Source organism: Emydura macquarii, unplaced genomic scaffold (genome assembly GCF_026122565.2).
Source record: "Emydura macquarii macquarii isolate MOO-44397 ecotype Brisbane River unplaced genomic scaffold, CSIRO-AGI_Emac_v2 contig_3345, whole genome shotgun sequence".
In the NCBI taxonomy this organism is placed as follows: domain Eukaryota; kingdom Metazoa; phylum Chordata; order Testudines; family Chelidae; genus Emydura; species Emydura macquarii.
The window spans coordinates 4,980,868-5,000,268 of NW_027133482.1; positions in this window are offsets into that span (position 1 = coordinate 4,980,868).

A 19,401-nucleotide genomic window follows, 5' to 3' on the forward strand; every position below is an offset into this window, starting at 1 on the left:
TGCAAATATTCTCTCTGGATTCCCCCAGCTCGGCGTGTTCGGGGCTAAAGTTGGTTTGGAAACTGTTTTGTTCCCTCAATGAACATTGAAAATGAAAGTTTTAGGGTTTTCACTGAGAAATCAAAAACCTGAATCAAACTTTTCAATGAAAACCCCAAATATGTGACAAAATCATATGTTTTTCCCAGGGAAATGTGAATATTTATGAAAAAGCCACTCTATACTTAGGAACAGCTCGAACAAAATTATGACCAGCTGTATTTTGGGCTCATCCATAAAGCTGAGAATTCGATATGGTCAGAGAATAGGGGTATCTTTTTTCTTTTTTTGGCTAAATTTCCTTAAAAAGTTTGACTCCTCAGCCAAAAGCTGAAATAATTTAGATTGAAATTGTCACCACAGTGCCTCAAGGGAGAAGCCGTTTGGGTGCCTGGTGCATCCATTCTTTTCTCGGGTTAGGGCTCCATGGCTGGCCGTCTGGATGCACCACTTTCTCCCCTCAAGGGGAGGAGTCTCTGGCCATGATGCATCATGGGAGATGTCTGGTGTGAGAGCTTTGTGTGTATGTGTGTGGTGCTATCTGATGGAAATAATGGAAGTTCGGAAAGGGACTTGTCCACAGAGAGACAGACCTAAGAAAGTAATATGAATCATCCAAGAGCACCGGAGATGGCTGGAATCCTTGGGACCACTCTTGATACTGCATGACATGACTGATATGCAGGAGTGCTAAAGGTGAGATGTGGTGGTCCTCAGTTGTGGTACTGAGGAAGGGATCATGAATACAGCACAACATCTTGAGCCCTTCTGCCAAGGGCTAACCTGGGCAAACTCCTACCAGCTGCTGTGGAACATCTAATAGAACATCATTCGTTTCTGCGTAGGTTCTTGAACCACCCCGTTCACTGGTATCTGAGAGCCGTGAGATGCTAGAATATACAATTGCGTTGCAGGAACACCTAAAGTTGACCTGCCAAAGTGGGAAAATATGAGCTTGTGCTTTTCCCCCCTCTCTGTGATGTATAGAGAAGACATGAAATATATAAATATATATATTGTTTGCTTGTTTTTAACATGGAAATCAGTTCTTGTGTGAGATCTTTCCTGAAGGACTTCAGGGAATGAATGGTGTTTTGATATCCCAAGTACAAAGCAAGTGAAACCTGGATTAGTTGAGAAGGGAAATGGGGTGTATTCAGCATGCTTATAAAGCTCTTTGACTTCTATACACACTTGCAATAAGCAGCTTGGCTTCGTTGGGAGCTCAGCCCTTCTGAAACGTAGGTAGTTTATTGGGTGCCTAAAGTAGCCAACTTTGTGCCAGCGTTTTCAGAAACGAAGGCCAAAATAATTTGCCCAAAGTCATATGAAGAATTGGAGCAGGCAGTGTCTCTGTTCTTGACCGTCTCACTCCAACTCCTGGCAACCCCCTCCATCCATACCCCACAGGCTGAAAACCATGTTAGCAATTTATCCTTTTGGAGATATTTGAGTAGCTAATGTCATTAGGGGTAGTGTAATTGGAGGCATTCCAGCTCTGTAATGTATTCCGTCCTAGGAGGCATGAGTTTGATTCGCCCTGGGCTTCAGACATCTAGAGTTTCCCAAACTGAATGGAAGCTGCAGAGCCAAACTTTCTTGGCCTGGCAACATTTTGTTTGTGCTCCAAAGCCTTGTCTGTACTACCATTGCTTAGCGCAGTGCCTAGGAACCGCAATCACGGACCAGGGCCCCGTTGTGCTAGGTGCTGTACATACACCTTCCCCATCAAATTCCTGCCATTACTACCAATGACGCAGTTGTAGCATTGGCAGCACAGCTGCAGATTGACCGTTGGTACGTATCCACAGGATGACTTCAATCCTGCTGGGAGACGTGGTGGTTAAAACTCTGGAAGCTGCAGACGATGTGATCCCATGGTGATCGTGGCATCATAAAAAGCTTGAGAGATCTAAACGAGAGCTCCCATTGCTGAAAGTCTAGTGTAAGCCCATTCACTCGGTACCTGGTTTCGGCGCCTGCTGAACTCATCATGCTCTAATGCAGCCATTAATAAGAAAGTGTCAGGTGAATCTGGGAGAATTTTAAGCTGACTCAGGCTGCATGAGTGGTTTTGCTCCGTTTCAACTCAAAATCAGGCAGAAGGTGCAGCTCCTGCTGACTTTTGCTTCGAGAGTCTGAGTTCAGAGCAAAACTCAACAGTGTGCTGAGTTATGTGCAAACAGGAGATGCTCAGCACTTCAGAGATGACTTCCCATAAGTTGTCCTGATACCTGAGGCCGGCACAGAACTATCCCTTTTGGCACCACTCTGCCAGTGCCAGGGGCATTTTATGCTGCTGCTGAAAATCAAGTGGGGCTGTAGCTGGTGCAAATTGTCTTAGATGGAGGCAACTCTACCAGCTGGAAGGGAATTTTTATTCCAGTTCACAGGACTGCCAAGCAGAAGGTAAACTCCTGAGAGGAACTGTGGTGGAGAGGGGGGATCTAACTAACTAATTCCACCTGCTCCTGGGAATTCAGACGTACTCTGCTAATTTCTGGCCATCTGTATTTGTACTTTTGCGCTCTGTCTTGGAGTCCCTCTCCAAAGGGCTTTTTAAAATTACTCTCCCAGTCTCCTCCTTGCTCAGACAGCATCTGATTAGCGGCTCCTCCTATTTAATTTTTCTATCTAGATGAATTATTCCTCTTGATGGTCCGTTGATCAGACTAGTTTTCCTTCTGGGCTGTTAGTGCTCTCTGATGCTTTTCCAAAGGGGAGGAGAAAGAATAAATAAAAACCAGACCAGGCACACAAATACATCCATGTTTTGTCTTTACAATCATTATTAAAACTTAGGACCCCTCTCCCCAGCAAGTGGGAGTCTTACCTCTCACTTTCATGGACTTCAAGACCATTCATCTTTCTCTTTCCATCTTTCCTGGTTTCCTGTGGATCCAACTCCAAATTGTCCTTCTCGATTCCAAGGCCCTGCTTCTGCTGAGGTCTCTGACCTCAAGGCAGGTGTCTGTGCTGCCTACCCATTCCACTCTTCTGACCTGCACTCTGACCTCACATCCACCTACTTCCCACAGTCATGCAGGGGTTCTGAGGGGAAAATAGATCACGTGACTGAAGATGTGTGTGCAGAAGGGGGGCAGAGTTAAGATTGACTAGGCAGCCTTAACTCTGCCCCCTCAACCTTAACTCTGTCCACTTGTGTCCATCTATCATGCTAAGATTGCCCAGACAGCCTTAATTCTGCCACTTCCTAACTTTCAAGTGCTTGACTTTGCAACCTTAATGTTCTCCCCGTGCAGCTTTTATATGTAATTGTAATATACAACGTAGGTATTTATATAGAATTCTACACCTGGTCACATCAGCTATTGCTCTCCCTTGTACCCTGTCTTGTTTGCATCACAGAAGTGGGTCTCATGGGGTCTAAAAGAGGATGGAGTAAGGTGTCTTATGGGCAAGTTCCAGGATGCTCTTCCATTCAGACGACTCAGCAGGGAGAGGGAAGGTGGTTGAGGCAGAAGGAGACAAGACCAGCGTTGTTGGCAGAGCAGAGAGGAATGGGTCAACACGGTAAGGGATCAGGGCAGATAAGGAGGGAGGGTCAAAGCTGGGAAGGCTCATTTATTTAATGTTCCTTATACTGTGCCCATCACTAATGCCCCACAGATGGCTAGCTGTTTATCTGTAAATGGAATACAAAAAATGCCAGATTAGATCAGCCTTGTGCTCCGTTTATTTCAGGTCTCCAATCTCCAGGAGTGTGTGACATGGAAGATGCAAAAGACTCCATGAAAGCGTATTATGGAACAATTTGCCCATCATGCAATTTTCTAGACTTTATGCTCTGAAACTTCAGGGTTTCTATGTCCTTTATGGCCGGATGGGTGGGGGGAGGGGGGAGGGGGAGGAACTATCCTGTCTCCTATGCCTGTGGATTTTCTCATTAGCCATACAAATGTCTAGTTGTGTCTCACTCACAAATGATGTCTTGTGGCAGTGAATTCCATTGGTTAATGATGCACTGCTGCAGACTGGGGACCGACGGGCTAGGCAGCAGTTTGGCAGAAAAGGACCTGGGGATTACAGTGGATAAGAAGCTGGATATGAGTCAGCAGTGTGCCCTGATTGCCAAGAAGGCTAATAGCATATTGGGCTACATTAATAGGAGCATTGCCAGCAGAAGGAGGGAAGTGATTATTCCCTTCTATTTGGTACTGGTGAGGCCACATTTGGAGTATTGTGTCCAGTTTTGGGCCCCCCACTACAGAAAGGATGTGGACAAATTGGAGAGAGTCCAGCGGAGGGCAAAGAAATGATTATGGGGCTGGAGCACAAGACTTATGGGAAGAGGCTGAGGGAACTGGACTTGTTTAGTCTTTAGAAGAGAAGAGTGAGGGGGGATTTGATAGACTCACAGACTCTAAAGTCAGAAGGGACCAATATGATCATCTAGTCTGACCTCCTGCACAACGCAGGCCACAGAATCTCACCCACCCACTCCTGTAATAGACCCCTGAAATACTGAAGTCCTCAAATCATGGTTTAAAGACTTTCAGGTACAGAGAACCCACCAGCAAGTGAGCCGTGACCCATGCTGTAGAGGAAGGGAAAAAAGCCCCAAAGCCTTTGCCAATCTGCCCTGGGGGAAAATTCCTTCCTGACCCCAAATATGGCGATCAGTTAAACCCTGAGCATGTGGGCAAGACTCACCAGCCAGACACCCAAGAAAGAATTCTCTGAAATAACTCAGAACCCCCCCATCTAACATCCCATCACAGGTCATTGGCATATCTACCACCAGTAGTCAAAGATCAGTCAATTGCCAAATTAGGCTATTCCTTCAGACCATCCCTTCCATAAATGTATCAAGCTCAGTTTTGAAGCCAGCTAGGTTTTTTGCCCCCACTGCACCCCTTGGAAGGCTATTCCAGAACTTCACTCCTCTAATGGTTAGAAAGCCTTTAACTACCTGAAAGGGGGTTCCAGGGAGGATGGGGCTAGGCTGTTCTCGGTGGTGGCAGATGACAGAACTAGGAGCAACGGTCTCAAGTTGCAGTGGGGGAGGTCTAGGTTGGACATTAGGAAACACTTTTTCACTAGGTGGGTGGTGAAGCACTGGAATGGGTTACCTATGGAGGTGGTGGAATCTCCATCCTGGGAGGTTTTTAAGCTGAGGCTTGACAAAGCCCTGGCTGGGATGATTTATTTGGGGTTGGTCCTGTTTGAGCAGGGGATGGGACTAGATGACCTCCGGAGGTCCCTTCCAACCCTCATCTTCTATGATTCTATAATTCTATGATGTGCTGTTTTAAAAAATTCCTTTAATCAACCTTAAACTTGGTGCTTTTCAATTTGTATTGAATATTCCCTTATTTGTGTATGGGGAGAGAGGAAAGAGAGGCGCTCCTGGTGGCTTACTTTCTGTATAACATTCATTATTTTGTATACATGTACTGTATCGTAATTCCTTCTTCTCTAAACAGCGTCAGTCATTGTAATCTCTTCAGACCAGTAACTTTCACCACCTATCTCTGGACTTTTCCTATTTCTACTGTTTCCTTTTTAAAGAGGGGGTGACTGGCTGGAACACCGTATTCTAGGCGAGGGCATACCACTGATGGCTACACTAGCATTATCATATTCCACGTCCCATCTTAATGCTTTGTCTGTGGCATGTAGATTTTCCTTATTGTGACGCATCAAGACAAGATCCCTGCTGAGCTGTCTGCCATGATGCCCGGGTCTTTCTTTTTACACTTAACTTGGGATCCACATGAGTGACTGTGCAATTGTCAGCAGTGAATTTTGTTGCCATTGTGCTGCTCGTGCACTTGCTGTAGTTTGATCTCTCTGGTCTCTTCCTTCAAGCATGCAGCCATTCCAGCTGGAGATTTTTTTTTTCTCTTTCAGAGCTGTCTAAGAGAGTTGGACACACAATCCCCATTGCAATTCCTAGAAAGCGAGTCTTCAAATCCTCTAGAGGTTTTTCAGAGCTTTAGTGGTTGGGTTTTTTGGGTGTTCATTTTTGTCCTGGCTGGTGTTGTGTGAAGGCTGGCTCAGAGAAGCTGATTCAGCATTTTGCTCTGACGGTGCTGGCTTTCATGGTCATTCTGCCATCTCCCCGTGTCCTAGGCCTGTCCGCCAGAAGACTGTCTTGCTTTTAAGGTGGACGGTTCCATGGCGTCAGTGGATCATGACGTGGGGAGCATGTTACACAGTGAGTGGCCATGTGTGATGCTTAGAGGCAAGTTCTAGAGAATATAATAGGGATTCAGGTGATCGGGTTTGTTGGAAACTAAGTCAGGTTCTGTGGAACTTAAATTCGGTGGGTTTTTTTTATAGTTAATGGAACCAGATTCTTTCTATAGGTCTTCTAAAACCAATTCAAGGAGAATACCCCTGCCGTAAAATACCACACAAACTGAGTTTCAGGACATCGGTGTTCAGTTCCCAGGTCTGCCGTGGACGCAGTGTGTGACAGTGGGCAGATCACTGGATCTCTCCGGGTGTGTCTACACAAGGATAAAAGCCCCGCAGCACAGCTGTGGCTGGCCTGGATCAGCTAACAAAAATCACCGTGTAGACATTCAGGCTTGGGTTGGAGCGTGAGTGCTGAGACCCTTCTCGAGCTCCAGCCCGAGCCTGAACATCTACAGGGCAGTTTTTCAGCCTCGTGAACCAGAGCAAACTGATCCGGGCCAGCCAAGATCGTGCTGCAGGACTTTTATCCCCATGTAGACATACCCTCTGTCTTTCTTCTCCGTCTGTAACATGGAGATAATACTGTCTCCCAACCTTCCGGTCTTGGCTATTTAGACTATATGCATTTTCTGGGGCAGGGATTGTCTCTTGCTGTAAGATCAGGGATCCTGATTTTGGATGGGGGAATCCGAGGGGAGGCCTTAATGCAAACACTGATATAAATTCTATAGGCAGGTGTAATCCTCTATTAAATGCTGTGGGACTCTTCCATGTGGGGAAGCCGATTGTATGTACTAAGTCGTTTTACACTCATTATTATCCATATTATAGTGGGTAGCCCAGCAATGCTCGAACTGAGGCTTGCAAGCTACAAGTGACTTTTTAAGGTGTCTCCTGCAGCTCTTTGTAGCACAAGAGATTAAAACACTGTGTGATTTAATTATTAACCGAGCAGGAGGCTTTTACCCTGTTGTTAACCAATTAAACTGTCAACTCGCACTAAGTTATCAACTTATTTGCTGTGAGAATAACATATAATATTAAATGAAATAAATTCACATTCCTGTGACTCTTTGGGGTAATGTTGATCTCTAATTTGGCTCCTGAACCATTCGAGGTCTGAGAACTACTGGTTTAGCCATACACATTGTATAGATTCACAGTCAAGTACCATGGACCAATCCAAAGCAGAAAAGTCCAGCTTTTTATGTGACCACAACAAAAGAACAACTTCTGTTCTGGGAACTTCTGGGCACAGTAATTAAAACCAGAGACTCAAGAAAGCGTACAGGAAAGCAATCAAAATCTACTGGAAGAATTTCTGCTTTCTGGAAGAGCATAAACCAGCAACAGAATGTAAACGACACTCCATGTGTAACTTGTAAAGCAGAACGAAAAGATCAGTTCCCAGCAGGCCCTTGTGAGCGGTTGGCCCTTGAGTTTTTGTTGGTGTTGGTTTAATTTTAATCATTAGTGTCTCCTTTCCTGTCCTGAACCACAACCTGAAGTCTCAAAGCTTGGATAAGCTTGCTAAGTGGTCGCTGAGCAATGGAATAGCGCGTTAACTGTACCCAGGCTGGCTTTGAATCTGGTTTGATAGTGGTCCCTTTTGAAAGCATGCCATCAGCGTTAGCTAGTAGTGAATAGGTCTCAGCAGACCTGAGTTCTATATCTGGCTCCAATGTTGACTTGCTGTTTGACCTTGGACAATTTGTTTCCTCTCCTACCATTTGTCTGTCTCGTCTATTTGAGATGCTGAGTAAAGATGGGGGTCTGTGTGGTCTGTGTGTGGTGTTGTTTTTTTTTTTTTTTTTTAAATCAAACTCACTTTTGGAACAATACCAACTTTCACTGAATTTTTGAATGTTTCCCCCCATTTTTCACAAGAGCTTTGTTTTGATTCAGATTGAAAAATGTTTTTCCCCGACTCTCCTCTTACCAATGGAAAAATAGAAGTATGTTCCCCCCTTTCCCCCCTCGCCCCAAATACCCCTGAACTTATTTTAGGTTGAATTTCAATTTTTTTTGTTTTTGATGAAAATAAAAATTGAGAGAGCATTTTTTTTTCACAGAAAATACGTCACTATTTTCCAGCCAGCCTTACTGTAGGTCTTGTCTACTCCTACAGAGCTGCTGAAGTGCTGAGTGAAGACACTACCTCCGTAGATACTCTACCTCCCTGAGAAGTGGGAGCTGTATTGATGGGAGAAGCACTCCTGTTGACATAGCGATGTCTACACCGGGGGATTAGTGTAACCACAGTATGACCTACCCTGAATGACGCAGTTTATTCCAGCGGAAGTCTGTCACGTAGACCAAGCCATGGTCTCCTTGAAAGTGCCTTACTCTGTGTGTACAAGGCCTGGCACGAGAGGGGTTCTGATGGCAATTGAAAACTTTCGGTGTTTTACTGTAATGCAAGTGAATAACATAAAGCCAGAGCAACATTTTGGCTTTCCCCTTCCCAAAGACTAACACTGCATTCTTTATAGACGGCTCACCATGCAGACAAGGCCAAAAAACTACAGTTGTCTATTGTTTTGTGATCAAATAAACCCTCTGGTTGTTTTTTTGTTTTTGTTTTTTCCTCTATTTTGGATAAATGGTGCAAGTGAGAAGGAAAATTCCAGCCTCTGGAAGATTTGGGGCTTTAGGACTGGGACTCCCTTTATTTCTTTTTATCAATCTCAGTACCACACTCCAAATCAAGAAGTAAATGCATTTATCCAGGAACCAGCACTCATCTAAAATAACACCAGTCCTGCCCCTGGATCAAGGGAATTTGTACCAATTTGTGAAAGAACTCTTAGCACTGATCCTTTCCTACGGTGAATGTTATGTTAACAACTTTGGAAATTCCCTCTCTCCCTCATCTCCCCACACGCTATAGGATCACTACCAGCCTCAGGCAAACCGTAAACTTCAAGGGATTTGTAAAGACTTTCTTGGGCTCTGGCTGCCCTTATCACAACAGCCTTAATCATCTTGTTCCTGACAAGATTTCACATGGGATTAAATGTTGAGAGGCAGCCCACTGACCCCATTAGAAGCTCAGAAAGGTCATTTACCTTTTGGGCCACTGACGGCAGCATTATGTGACGGATTGCAGCTGAAATCTAGAAGCACATTCCCCCTCCCCGTCTCCCTTAAGCTGTCTGATTGGCAGGAACGAGAGAAATGGGTATCTTCTTCTGTTGGCAAGATGTAACCAGGAGGAAGTTCAGAGCCAACGTACTTTGGCATTATTTCATGCCTCGAGTAGTCTGGAACTGTGAAAAGGACGTGATAGGCTCTTAGAGATGAGTAGAGATAATAATGAGCCCTTCTCTGGACTCCTACCTTTGGGACTCTAGCGCACACAGAGCTACTGAGCATGTTGCATGGGCTGCTGTACTTTTAAAAAACCCTGCTAAACAATTCCACAAGTGCTCCACTCACACTAACTCCGTCTTACCCTTGGAAGGCAGGCCTGACCTCCCATGTCCATTTTACAGACGGGAAACTGAGCCCCAGCGAGTGAGTTGCATATAGTCACTCAGCATGGAACTAGAATTGGACCCTGCTCCTAACTCCTGAGTCCCCTGCTCTGCCTGCAACACACTTCGATGGCAAGATTCCTATCGAGCATTACTGGGGCTGGATCCAGAAGCCCAACGGGAGTTTTGCCTGCGTCAGGGCCGGCTAACATCCTGACTCTGATTTCAGCATTTTTATCCCCTTTTTGTTCCGGAAGTGGATTTTGTAAAAACCGTGCTAGCACTTACCTAGCCTGATATTTTGTCCTCATCCCATCAAAGATGGGCCTGCCTATTTGAGATTGGAAATAGGCAAGGTGTTCTAAACAGATCTCTTCTGCCTCTAGCTTTTCTGAGCCCTAGGATGGAGGTAAGATATTCAGGACAGGGATTGTGTCTTCATGAATGCTCAGACAAAGTGCTGAGCCTAGTGGAGTTCCAATCCTGATTCAAAGCCTCTGGACACTAGGTCAATATAAATATTAATAACAGAGGCCTCTGTCGAGATGACTACGTTCTCCTTTTCATACGAGCAAGTTCAAATTCCCCAGTGTGGATCCTACACATCTCCCTACTGAGACCATTCAGAAACATTTCCAGCAGCTGGATTGCTCGCTGGGGAAAGGCCTCTGTTCTTGGTCCAATGATCATCAGTATCCCCATCAATGAGCTGGAAGAAAAGAATCGCTTTTGGTAAAATTTGCAGATGACACAAAAATTGGCGGCATGGTAAATAACGCAGTGGGCATGAGTTGTACAGACTGACCCCAATGGTGTGGTGCGGTGGGCTCGTTTGAAAAATATACACTTGAATTCAAATTCCAGGTCCTACCTCTAAGAACAAAGAATGTGGGTCCATTTGAGACAGTGTCCTGGAATGCAGCAAATGTGACAAGGTCTTAGGGGTAATAATGGATAAGCAACCGAATGAACTCCCCATGCCACGCCACAGCTAGGAGTGCACACATGATGTCAAATAGGAGTAGGCGGTGATATTGCTTCCTGTATAGGACATTCATCAGACATTGTTAGAATATGATGTTCACTTCTGATGCCCACACTTCCAAAAGATGTTGAACTATTGGAAGCGGTTCAGAAAAGAGCCACAAGAATGCTCTGGGGCCTGGAAGACCTGCTGTATAGGGAGATGCTTAAGCTCAATCTATTTAGTTTATCCAGGAAAAGGCTAAGAGGTGACTTGATTGTGGTCTACAAGTATCTAGATAGGGCAAATACTTCTGATAGTAGAGGGTCCTTAATCTAGCAGAACAAGATCCAGTGGCTGGAAGATGAAGCTAGACAAATTCAGACTGGAAAGAAGGTGCATTTTTTTTTTTAACAATGAGGGTAACTGGAATGACTCGCCTGAAAACGTGGGGGATTCCCCATCACTCAAAGACTCTAAACACTCAAGACTGGATAGCTTTCTAAAAGCTGTGCTATAGCCTAAAGAGAAAGAATGGGCTTGGTGCAGAAATTACCACATCAGTGTTTAGTGTGCAGCAAGCTGGGGTGTGAATCTGCCCACGCCAGCCTGCCATGCACTAATGGTCTGTGTGGACCCTGCTGACACTCACTAACAATTCCTTAGTGTGCTTTGATCTCGTCCTGTTTCAAAGCAGGGTAGATCAAAGTACGCTAGGGAACAGTCAGTGCATGGTAGCAGGGTCCACATGGACAGTGGTGCTTGGGTATTTTTTTTTTTAAAACAATCATTGTGGAGAGGAGAATTTACCTTTTTTCGCCAGGAACTAACACCGCCCCCTGGAAAAAGCAGACAGTGCAATGAGCAGTGTTTGAAGTAAAGAGAAAGGTCAAATGAGCACAGGCCACTGGGAGCTGAATGTTAAGACTTGTTTAGTGTTTTCATGGCAAACTCTTTCAGGCATGTAATCTACTGGGGAAAAAAATCCCTCCAATCCAAGAATTATGCCTGTGTAACTGTAGAATCAGAAGCTGGCAGTGGTGACACCAGCACACACATCTATTTATGAAAGGGTGTGGGGTTTTTTTTGGGGGGGACGGGGTATGAGTATTTCATGACCCTAAAAACATCATCAAGTATCCAGGAATTTGATTTTGAAAATACGGGTCACCTTATTGTTGGGATAATATCGGGGCCAGCTCCTCGGCTGCTGTCTATTGGAATAGCTCCGCTGAGTCCAGTGAGGTTATCCCAATTTACACCAGCTGGGATTCTGGCTTATAATGGTGGCCACTGCAAAGCCGAGCTCCCTGCGTGCTGTGCTGCTGATTCGTAACAAGAAGGGATTCTGTCCATTTCCTAGTGTGCAGGTGCCCTCCTTTACTTGGTGCAAGGAGGGTGAGGTCCTCTGAACTTCGGAGGTAGCCTCGGGGCAAGAGAGAAGGAACTGAGGTCCCGATCCCCAAAGGTATTAAGACGCCACAGCCTGAATCTCTCTTAAAAGAAATGCAGTATTTTGCATCCTCTTGTTCTCTGCCACTCCCTGGTCCGTACACACTTCTTAAAAGCTGCTACCCTCGCGCTCAATGAGGAAGGAAGTAGCTGCCTGTTCTGGCACCATTGAAGTCAATGAGAGCTACACCGCTAAGTTGAGTGGGGGCAGGATCCAGCCCTAGAAGCGCTTGTGTACTATAGCGATGGGCATAAGAGAAAGCCCTCAAATAGCTGAATAGATATTTCCTGACAGTTAATGACCGACGCAGGAAGCTGAGAGCTCAAGGGCCCTTAACCCAGGAACTCATTAAATGCCAGACCCATTAACTGTCATTATTGCTCTTATAAACCATGGAACTCCAGAGAAATGTTCAGAAAAAGAAAGACCTTTTTAAAGAATTGGGAATGTTAAAGGTTGCACTGCACATTGCTGTCGAGCTGCTTCTAATGGCACAACCGGGCCCCAGCATTGTCATTATCCTGGAGTCAATCCAGACTAACTCCACTAAAGTCCACTGCGCACTGACGCTGATATAACTGAGCTCAGAATCTGGTCCCAGGACCCTAACCAAAAGGAAACCAGACTTCTTTTCCAGAGTTCCACAAGGGCTTCAGAATTCCCTTGGTTGAATGTCGGTTTTTGGTAAGGAAATGTAAATGAGTTCCACAGAGGCACAAATTTACTTTAAATGAAATATTTGGTAATGCTGTCAGGAAAGAGACTTCAGGGTTTTCTGTTTGGTTTGCAAGCCTTATTTATTTACAGGAGAAGGACAACTTGCTCGATTAATTTTTGTCCTTGCCACAGGTGCAATATTTGAAGACTAATGGAGGAAAAATTGTGTTTAAGACTTTGGCATTTAAGCTCTAATTTTCCTTTTTTTCTAAATTCACTTTCACTCCATTGTAAATCCACCGACTTCAGGTTTGGACTAGGGGCAGAGAGATGAATCCAGGTGTGTGGAGCAACTTTCTCAATAGCAGGCTGGATTCTCAGCTGCTATAAACTGGTGTACCTCTACTGCCGTCAATGGAGCTACAGTGATTTATACCAGCTGCTATTAATGCATCAGTTCCTAAGACTCTCTGGTCTGATTCCATTCTCAGCTGTAGTGGTGTAAAGACAGAATAACTCTGTTTAGCTTAGTGATGTTTCGCTGGTGTGAATCCAAATTAACACCATTGACTTAAGGTAAATGAGAGCATGAACATGGTCCATACATTTCATGGGTTTCTTTGCCTAACAGTCCAGCCCCACCTTCCATTGACAGTAGGGTAGATCCGGAGTAACTTTACTGCATTCAGTGGAGCAATACCAGGGGAAATATACTGAGTCTGGACTCAAGGGCTGAGCCCCAATCACGAAATAGAGTGACTGGGCAACAAAATGACAGATGCAATTCAGTGTTGATATATGCAAAGTAATGCACATTGGAAAACATCGTCCCAGCCATACATACAGAATGATGGGGTCTGAATTAGCTGTTACCATTCAGTAAAGAGACCTGGGGAGTCCTCGTGGACTGTGCTCTGAAAACATCTGCTCAGGGTGCAGCAGCAGTCAAAAAAGCTGTTAGGGACCATTCTCTCTGGATCTACCCCCGCTGTCAAAGACAGGGGTCTTAGGCCCCAGTTCTGGGCTGTGTTAGGTAAAGACACCCACGAAATGCATGGGCCACATTTTTGCTCTCATTTACCTTAGGAAAGGGATAGATAATAAAACAGAAAATATCATATTGCCACTGTATAAATCCACGCTATGCCCACCCCGTGAATGCTGCATGCAGTTCTGCTCGCCCGATCTAAAAAAGATATTAGACTTGGAAAAATGGACAGAGAAGAGCCACAAAAATGGTTAGGGGTATGGAACAGCTTCCATCGGAGGACAGATTAAAAAGACTGGGACTGTTCAGTTTAGAAATGAGATGTCGAAGGGGGGCTATGACAGAGGTCTATAAAATCCTAAATAGTATGGAGAAAGTGAATGAGGAAGTGTTATTTACCCCCTTCACACAACACAAGAACCACGGGTCACCCAATGAAATTAATAAGCAACAGTTGATTAAAAATTAGGAACATTGTACAGTCATTGCCAGGGGATGTTGTGATGGCTAGAAGTATACCTGGGTTCAAAAAAGAATTAGATGCGTTCATGGAGGATGGGTCCCTCAATGGCTATTAGTCAAGGTGGTCAGGGACGCAACCCCATGAGCGTGGTGCCCCTAAACCTCTGACAGCTCGAAGCTGGGACTGGACGACGGGACGGATCACTCGATAATTGCCCTGTTCTGTTCATTCCCTCTGAAGCATCTGGCACTGGCCACTGTCAGAGACAAGATCCTGGGCTGGCTGGACCAGTGGTCTGACTCAGTGTGGCCGTTCTTATGTTCTAATGGGTTCCTGGGAGGTCCTCAGATGAGCCAAGTCTGAGAGTCTGTGATATGGAAACGGAGACAAGCTTAGCACATGATAGGCCTGGAGCTAAAACCCACATCCAGCCACCGATTCATCTAAACGTACCTGGGAAATGTATTGCTTTCGTTTAGAATTTTGTCACAAAGGCTTCTCCGGTCCAGGATGAAATTTTGAGAGAAAGACATCCCAGCATCGCCAACTGGTGAGGACACTCTCATCCGGAATGTGGGAGATCTGAGTCTCTGAATCAGGCAAAGCAGGGACGTGAACCTAAGTCTCCCACATCCTGCGTGAGTGCCCTAACCACTGGGCTTCGTCTATTCTGGTGTCGCCCTCCCCTCCCCACATGAAAAATTTTGAAAGGTCTTGATTTTGTTTCAATATGGAATTGCCCCAGACTGCCCCACATCTGCCCCACACTGGCCAGTAACGGGTTAATAGAGCCCAAGGGAGTCTGAGTGAAAAGCAGCCAATAGGAGAGGGGCTGTGAAGAGTGGCCAATCAGGGCCCAGCAGGTCCCTATATAAGACGAGCCACAGGGCACAGCAGAGTCAGTAGCTGCCTGAAGCTTGAGGAGGGAGGATTGTGTCTGGAGTAGGCTACAACCCTGTAGCACCTTGGACAGAGCAGTGGAGACAGGAGCCCAGAGAGAAGAGAGGTGCTCCGTACCGGCTGCTGAGACTGAGGAGAGTGCTGTGGCCATGGAGAAGTGGCCCAGGGAAATGCAGTGACAATAGAGGCAGAGGGGCGCAGCAGGAGGCTGCCATCCACAGGGTCCCTGGGCTGGGACCGGCAATAGTGGGCAGGCCCTGGGTCGGTGGGGAAGTGGCAGGAATAGGAGCTAAACTCCCCTGGAAGGGGAGAACTCCGACAGTGACACGGCCAGAGGGCTGAGCCAGAAGAGGATGCTAGGGTCCCCAGGCTGCGGATGGGTCTGCAGACAGACTGCAGCGATCCAGTGATGGCCTGCAGACCGTGGATGGGGGCGTTGGCCTTGAGCTAATCCCCAAGACGGCCAGCAGGAGGTGCCGGCCTGGCGGTGAGTGGTGCAACCTGCGACAGGAACTCAACCACATGTTGAAACCTTGACATTTTTTGTGAAGCTGAAATCTTGTGTTTTTGGCCTGCCTCACCTAACACCCCTGAAATTTGGGTCCAGAGCCCATCTCTGACCCACCTCTGTTCAGGCCCATCTCTGCTTAGGACAACTGGCAGAAGCTTAGCTGAAGGGGCATTGGTAGCGTTTGTGCCTATGGAAAGGAAAGCTGAGGTCCCGGAGGGAGACTTGGGACTGCCAAATTCCAGTTGTGCCGGGTGAGGCGGGGAAAGTCCCCTCACATCTGTGTCCCAATTTCCCTCTGTAAAAAAGGGTGATAATAATAATACATATTTCCTTGTCTCCTGGCACTGCCCATCCTTTCATGTCTGTGAGGGGCTCGCACTGGACGGCGAATGTCGTAGAGATGTACGCAAGATGTCCATGCTGCAATCCGGTGAATCTACCTGCACTAGCATGGCTAAAACCAGTGTAGATGCAGTAGTGTGGGCTTCAACAGTGCGGGTAAGTACCCAGGGTCCCTGGTGTGTTTGCATAGCCTTCACCGCTGGGTGTACCCGGCTAATTTTAGCCATGTTAGTGCTGCCTTGGCTGGCCAGGAGTACAGCTTCCGGCATCCGTGGGGATGTCTAACGTCATTTACAAATTCTATTGTGATGTCCAGCCCATCACATGACAGCTACAGCAGGTGGAATTTCCTGCTTGGTACCTGTAGAAACTGGTGGCTTCTACAGCTGAACCGCCAACATCCCTGGAGAATTCCAGTGGTGGAAAGGAAAGAAGCAGCCAGTTCTAGCTCGGTCTTTTCCCCCCTGGTGGGAAGAGAATGGACCAGCCCTTTGCTTCTCTGTAGCCTCTCTGTGTGCTGAGCTTTGGAATTTGCCTCAATTACAGTTTCTGTAACCAGCCCCCAGTGGGGCAGAGGTGGAGGGACGCTGGAAGGAGTGGAGGGGAAGATGGTCGGAAAGCTGCAAACATTGCTTTGCTTTTAATGGGCAGCAGGTTGAAAACCAACGAAAGGCAGTACTTCTTCATGCAACGCACAGTCAACCAGTGGAACTCCTTGCTAGGGGATGTTGTGAAGGCCAAGACTATAGCTGGGTTCAAAAATAATTAGATAAGTTCATGAAGGATGAGTCCATCAATGGCTATTAGCCAAGATGGTCAGGGAGGAAGCCCCATGCTTTGGATGTTCGTAGCCTCTGACTGCCAGGAGCTGGGAGTGGATGACAGGGGATGGATCACTGGATAATTGCCCTGTTCTGTTCATTCCCTCTGAAGAACCTGGCATTGGCCACTGTTGGAAGACAGGGCACTGGGCCGATGGACCGTTGGTCTCACCCAGAATGGCTGTTTTCATTTCCTTATGTTCTTCTGTTCTCACCATGTACTTAGTGGAGCTGGAAATCTTTTGTCAACCCCGCTCGCTTCCAACGTATCTTCCGAAAATGGGTCAGCAGCGCCCAAGTCACACAGGCACGTCTGAAAATGTTAACCCTAGCGTTTTGGTGTCTTGAGCCATGCCGGAGCCACAGCTCCAAGAGGAATGTTTTGCGTTTGGGCATCTTGGCAACAGCCTTCAGTTCACCAGGCGTGGCATTCGCCACTTGAATCTATTATCCTGTGTGTATTTCCCCCCCGCATGGAAAACAGATGACCTCTAGCAGGTGCCTGAGGTTTATAAACAGGAAGCCCCCCCCCCCCCCCCCCCCCCGAGCCTGGGTTGGAGAGAGGTGCTGTGCCGGCCCCGGGGATCTGGTGTGCCAAGCTCCCGCCATGGTTCCTGAGACGTTGGTTAGACGGGGCGGTGGCAAACCCCCAAGATGAAAATGAAAAAAAGCATCACAAAAGAAATGAAACGGAAAGAGGCGGGAGGCTGCGCTGCTTGGAAATGCGAGCGAGTGGTGGCGTTTGTTCCTGCCTTCCCTAATTTCTGTGTGGAGCACACACTGAACGAACGGTTAACCAGCTCTCAGGAAGTGTTAGGGAATAGCAGCCTGCTCCCAAGATTATGCATCAGCCCATGAGAGGGACCTTGATCTTGGGAATTGAGGAGCTGCACGGATCCTGGACAGCTGATGCTGTCTGACGCATATTTATTGCATGCTAGCTATGGTACCCGTCTGGCCCTCTTCACTGTGGTATTGGGGCATCTCAGCGTTACAAATGCATTTATCCCCATGACACCTCTGTGAGGCAGAGAAGTGCAATTATCCTCATCGTACAGATGAGGCATCTTTCCCAAGGTCCCACGGGGAATCTATGGAGGAGTCAGGAATGGAAGTCAGGTCTCCCAAGTCCTAGAGCAGTGCCGTAAACACGGGACCATCCTTCTCCATACCATTGCTCTATGGTCCCAAATACATTTAACCCAGGCCCTGCTAGAAGCTGAGATTGGATCCCCAGATAAATTGCTCTGTTCACTGCCTCTGAAGCAGACGGCACTGGCCACTGTTCCAAGAGAGGATACTGCTGGACCATTGGTCCGACCCAGTAGGGCTGTTCCTATGTTGTTAAGGCAATCCCTGCTGAAACGCCATCCATGGCGGTGTCGTTTGACTAGGGCTGGGTCTGGCCTCTTGGTTTTACAGTGCATCGGCTTCTCTTCTTTAACGTCTCCAGGCCCTATGACAAGGTGCTGCACCAGTCCAGGCTGCTGGGAGCAGTCTCCCCCATCCGCTCATCGAGTTGAGAGCCTGGGGGTGGGACCCCCCTGGTGTGAGTGAGACAGCCGGTTTGTGTATGAGCTGGAGAAGTGTTTCTGACCGTGCCCCTGGGTGAGTGCTTGTGTCCTGGTGCCAGACGGAGAGAGCTTGTCTAGGGGAGGGAGAACATGTGCCGACTGGCAGCGAGAGTGAGGTTGGTGGGAAGTGTGCGGGGACTTTCCTCCCCAAACGTTTGGAAAACTTTCACAGTGTGGCGCTCAGGCAAGCCAGGATCGACCTGTCTTTAGGGCTGCAATGCCTCTGGGCTCGTGCGGGAGATTTGTTCTGCTGTAGTGGCTGGAAATGAATTTTAAGCAGCTGGCACAGCGAACAGTCTGCACTGTCCAGGATGCTTCTAGGACTGGAATAGCAGCAGGGTGTGTCAGAGGTCAAGACGCAGGGGCCTCGGTGGAAGCCGGGTCTGTGAGAATTGCACGCTGCCCGCTCTCGCTTGAGCTGGAAGCAAGGATTTGATGGGCTCTCTGCACACTCAGTTTAAGAAATCCACCAGCCTCCCGCGGCTTGCATTGAAGTCCATGGAAGTGCTGCTATTTGATCTCATACGGATCAGGAGTGGGCAAAAATGACTGCACAAACCTACAGTGGGTGTAAGTTAACCACTGGAGCAATGTAGGAAAGGTCAGGGCGGATTCTCCATTAGCTCTGCGTTAGTGCAAACTGACTAATCGTGGGAAGTCCTGTGGCTTGTGTTATACCAGAGGCCAGACTAGATGTTCACAATGGTCCCTTCTGGCACTGGAATCTATTAACCAATGACGCTCAGAAGCTGCTCCACAGGAGGGAATTCGTAGTTCAGGCTGCACAATGCCATTCTGGGCCACTTTTTCGAATGGCACCAAATCCTGCAACCTCAGCCTGGGCAAAGCTCCTATTGACTCCAGCGGGAGCCTTTTCTGAGTGAGGGTGGCAGGCTGTAAGCAGTGTGATCTAGTGGATTAAAAACAGGACAAAAGACCCTGATCCAACTCCCGTTGAAACCAGGGGGAGCCTTCCTGTTGACTTCAGTGAGAGTTGGAGCGGACTCCGAGTCGCCAGCAACTCCTGGGGCCTGATCGTGCAAGATGC